We start from the raw sequence: 5778 nt of genomic DNA on the forward strand, positions 1-5778 counted from the left end.
AGCTGGAAAGTGAACATGAATCTTCTTTGGAAAAAATCGAACTACTTTTTCTATTTTTTTTTTGATTTATCTGTTTTCAAAGCGTCTTTCTTGAAAATAAATGCAAATGTTCAGTTGAACATTCAAACCCCTTATTGAAAGTTTATCTTTTCGATTTTTTTTTGATATACTTTCTTTATTAGAAATTCATCTACCTGGGATAAAAATATAAATATTTGGTAGCAAATTTACCAATTTTTTTAAAAAGTCATACTTTTTGTTTAAATTTAATATTTTTGTGTTGAAAAGAGAACCGAAATATTTTCTGGATGACAATTCACCTTTTTTAGAATTTTTTTGTTAATTAGAAATTTACCTATTTTAAAAGAAATTTTATCTTAATTGGATAAAAATGTATATGTTTAGTTTACTATTGAACTACTGTGTTCAAAAGACATACTTTTAGTTTAAAATTCCACTGATTTTTTGAACATTTAACTATTTTGGAATAAATTTACTTTCTGCTTAAAATACTATAGAGAAAATACTATATAAAATACTATAGAAAATACTATAGAGAATTCAACTATTTTGTTATATTTTCATCCTTTTTGATTTAAAAACTTTTCTTTTTGAAATGAAATTTTTGTTTGTTTGTAAAAATTCTATTTTTGAAAAAAAAAATCATATTTGGATCTTAAAAAGTCAACAAGAATCTTTCTTGGATGAAAATTTAAGGATATTAAAAAAAATTTTAATAAAAGTTAACCTGGTGTCAGAGATAGTTAATATAGCCGTATTATATTTGCTAACTGTTTACATTTGGTCAACTTTATTAATTATGAATTAATTATCATTGTTTATTTATCAATCACAAATGCAAATGCAGAAGGTTTAAAAAAATTTTGTTTCTGCTTCTTCCATTGAGAATATACTATTATATAATTTACAAAACTTTATGTTTAACGAAAATTATCGTTTTCTTAATTGATGGTGCATTTTTAGTAATTCGATTCATAACATTCCAGCGAGAATTGCAAATTTTGCATCTTTGGGTTGCAACGGGTCCCAGCGGGCACAAAATTTAGCGACGTATTTACGACATCGTTACGACATCTTTACGACAACTTTACGACATCCTATGTCTATGTCGTTAAGATTTCTTTACGATATCGTAAATAAGTCGTATGATCTGACGATGTCTTTACGACAGCGTGAAGACATCGAAAGGACATGGACATAAGCTGTCGTAAAGTTGTCGTTAAGATGTCGTAAAGATGTCGTAAAGACGTCGCCAACTTTTGTGCCTACTGCGGACTATCCCAATATATCTTGTTTTCTACATGAATGAAGAGAAAATATTTAATGAATATAAAACCAAAATTTACCAGAGTCATAGTCAAGAGAAAAAAGTGTCTTTTTTAATTCCCTACAAGATTATTCTAACAACTTTTTGAATTTGTTTGAAAAATCGAAAATTCAAATTTTGAAAGCATAAAAAATAATGGAAAATGAAAAATTACATTTTGCATTTAAACTGTGCAAAAAAGATGAAAAGATGGTTGGACAAAAGTTGCGCATTTTAAAAAGATCTATAAATTTGTTTTAAATAACTTTTTGATAGCATGCGTTGTTGTGTTTAAATCGTGAAAAATTATATTAACAATTTAATATTAGGCCGCTACGTAGGCACATTTTCATCATAACTTATGTTTTTTAATTTTCTTATTCGTCCCGTTTGTATGTTTTCAAAAAATTTCCTTTTTTTAAATGTTCTTAATGCTATTTTTCACGACTCGAATATAAAACAGAACTACAAAAAATTATTTATGAAACGAAGAAGTTAAACAAAAATTCCATTAATAGGTTTAAACGTTTAAAAAAAGGGAAAATATGTTTTAACTAAACAATTAAATTTTTATCCCAAAAATTTTACTAACACGAAAACATTTAATTTTGAAACAAAACGTTTTAATTATGAATTAGAGAGTCGCATTTTAAATAAACAACAAACATTTCTACGAAAAGCGATAAATTCTGTGCTCTATTTTCCATTTTAAATCAGTGGCTTGTAATATCTTATTTTGGTGGAGGTGAGGTGGCCTACTTACAAGTTTCACAGTATAACATTGTTTTTGTTTCAATAAAGTTAAGAATGCTACAGAACCACGTTCTTTAATATAAAAAAAACTATTCCACTATTCACGTTGTTCAAAAAACTAATTTCAATTAATATATACAGCCCTCACTAAAATAATATATTTTAAATGTGCAATAGGTGTTAAAAAAAAATTTAACTTTTTTAAAGCTTAACTTTAAAAAAATTTATTTTTTACTTTTATTTTATTTTTTATTTTATTTTTTATATTAGATTTTTTTTAAATTGTTGGTTAATTCTCTATTTTTCTATTTTATTAAAAAATTTGTACATTTTAAAATGTGTGAATATAGCGACGCGAAAAAATCTGGCAACTCTTTAAACATTTTGTATTTAACATTCAGGAAGCAGCTCTTGAGACAATTAAAACTAACCTGCGCTTTTATATGTGATTGGGAAGAGTGATTTAACCTTAATGAAGTTAATTTTTTGAAACAGAACGTATTAATAACACAAGATTTTTTATATCGTATATCGTATAATATTTGAAAAATATTTAATGGTTTATCGTTTAATGCTTATTCATGCTTCAATGTTTATAAAAAAATTATTTTCTAGCCTCTAAATTTTTATAATGCATAATTGTATTAGTGTCCCAAATATGACAAAAAAATCAAAAATTACGTTTTTATGTATAATACTATTTTTACTTTTTAGGGATTTCCATCGTCTTTTTCATACAAATAATTACTAATGGACGACTTGAACACTTACTATGACTTTGCAAACCACTTTTAATTGTTTAAACAATTGTAAGTTATTTAACAATTATTTGATTTCAGAAAATGTAAAGAATAATCGTATTTTTTGATTAAAATGTAGTTGTTTATCATTATGAAGTTATTTGCTCAATCTTTTTTTTCGCACAATAAAAAATTAACATATAATAGAATACATACAATTTTTTTCTGAATGTATCGTGTATAGAAAGAATACAATAACTACTTTTTAATTGTTTAACTAAATATAATTTGTTTAAGCTATTACTTATCGAAATACTTTAAAAATCGTAATTAATCTTATGTGCTCTATTTTATTTAATTTCTTTAGTTATCGAAAAATAACAACTGAACCAAATAAAAATTGTTTAAACAAATATAAATTTGTTGAACATTAAAAGAAATGTATGAAAGTTATGTAATTATTCAAAAAAAGTAGCATGAGATACCAATTTGAAAAAATTCAACATTTCTGGCTCAATTTTTAGAAATATTGAAAATAAACAATAAATAATTGTTTTAATGTTTACATATGCTTGTTAGACAAATTTACTACTCCCAAAAATAAAAAATATTGCATTTCAATCAGAAAATAAGATAATTTTGACATTTCTTGTAAATAAATAATTGTTTAAATGAGTAACATTTTTTCAAAAAATGATTCTCGTTTAAAAAGACATTGTCATTATTAAAATTGTCCATTATGAATTATTTTCAGGAAAAAGACGACGGAAATTGCTAAAAGGTAAAAATAATACGCAAAAATGTAGTTTTTTAAATTTTTGGGTCATATTTGTGGCGCGACGGGGATGGTGAGGGTGGCTTTAAAATAAAAGTTATTAGTATGGTTTTATTTGGGAGAGCACGTATTAATATTCAAATTTAAAAAAATAAAAATAGAGCAGGCTTAAAAGTTTTATCTCTTCTTTTAGAAAATTAACTTTTTCTGATCGAAAATCAAAAGGACTGGTTAAAAATTAATATATTTCGTTTGTAAATTTACTTTTTTTGAATTTACAATTTAATTTCGAAAATTCGATTGTTAAATAGAAAATTCGTACTAGCGACACGGAAGTTTATCAATTTGGTAGACAAATGAAGAAAAAATGTAGAAAATCCAAATTCTTGGTCGAAAGTTAAGCTGCTTTTTGAATAATTCATATCCCTTCTCGACAATTTAAATATTTAATTCATTTTTTTTTCTTTTTTCATTGCTCAACATTTCTAAAAACTAGCTATTATATTTATTGGTTTGTCCATTATTTCCAAATTTTCTTTAAAATCGCCTTTTTCATTTAAAATTTAGATGCTTTATTGAACGCTTAACTGCTTATCGTGAAAAATCAACACTTTGAAGTAAATATTTTTTACTTTTTGTTTTCAGTAATTATCTCTTTCTGTATAAGTGTTTTTGTTTTTAAATTCCAATCTTATGTAAACAAACAAAAATCTTTGTTAGAAATGAAACTGCTTACTTGAAATTTTATTCAATTTTTTCTGTCCATTTGGTGGAAAACAAACCAAGTAGCTGAGGATTTAAGGACTTTGTTAAATATATTCGTTTCTCAGCTAAAAAACTCATTAACTTGTTTTAGAATTCAACTAATTTTTGTAAATGATTTCTTTAGTGCAACTTTCATGAATGGGGTCAAAAAATTTATTTATTTTGTTGAAATGAGTTTGCTCTATCTCTTTGATTGAAAATTAAGTCTTATAGACAAAAATTTAATTATTCTATATTTTTTCATAATTTATCTTTTTTGTAAGGGTATACCTCAAAAAATTAAAAAGGATTTCAGGAAATTTTAGGGCGTATGGATACAGTTTATCAAATAACAAAAATAGTTATTGCGTCGATGGAATATTTAAAAAACTACATCAAACTATGTTCCTACTAGTTTCAAATTTAATACTACTATTGACCGCCTTTTGAATTTCTCAAATTAGACCGAGGTCTAGCATTTCACTTCTAAAATTTTTCAAACATTCGCCTGCGATGCGACTTGTTATTCAAAATTCGTGAAAACTTGTGAAAACCTGAGTATTCTTGTTTTGAAGATGACGCCAGGAAATTATTAGTATATAATAAGATTGTATCTTTCTATCTGGCCTAATTTTCCTTCTTTTCAGAATGAATAGGCAAAATCTTAAAAACCTTATTTTCAGAGAGCTGGAAAATGGAAGGGATTGTTATTTATCCGTCCCACCTTTCTCTGCAAGACCAGAAAGTATAAATTAGAAATAAAATCCCTTCTTTTCGCAGTTCATACAAAAAGATTAAATCAAAAAGTTTTTAGTGAACGATGAGAATTCTACTTGTGATTTGCGCTTTTAGCGCAGTTCTTGGTTCAGTAATTTGTCAACCCGCTGGGAAGTACAACTGGCTACCCACCTTTCCAGACGGCACGGAAATCACCCCTCCTCTCAACCCACCACCCCTTTTGTCATATAGCGGCCAACCCGGCTTGCCACAAGACTCACAATACAGCATAGCACATGCCTCGCAACCCAGCTTGCCATACGGCTCGCACGTCCTCTCGGAATCCAACTGGCCATACGGCATGCAAAACAACATGCTAAACACGTCGCAACTTGACTGGCAGCACAACTCGCAACTCGACTGGCAACACAACACCCAACCCGTCTGGCAAAACCATGTGAACTCCGGCTTGCCACTCGTCGCGTCGCAGAGCTTGGTACACGGCGCGTCGCAGAGCTTGGCACACGGCGCGCCCTCCAGCTGGCCACTACGTGTGCAACCCTTATTGCCACCGAGGCAAGTATTATTACTTTAAATATTTGTGCACATTCTAAAATGCTATTAGATACAGTCTGTCAAGTTAAAGCGTGGGTGGCTTTACTCGCAGTCGGTAAGGTGTATCGACATGATTTTGGTGTCAAAATATTAAGAAGAGCTCCCTC

The sequence above is a fragment of the Belonocnema kinseyi genome, chromosome 7 (assembly GCF_010883055.1).
Source record: "Belonocnema kinseyi isolate 2016_QV_RU_SX_M_011 chromosome 7, B_treatae_v1, whole genome shotgun sequence".
Lineage (NCBI taxonomy): Eukaryota > Metazoa > Arthropoda > Insecta > Hymenoptera > Cynipidae > Belonocnema > Belonocnema kinseyi.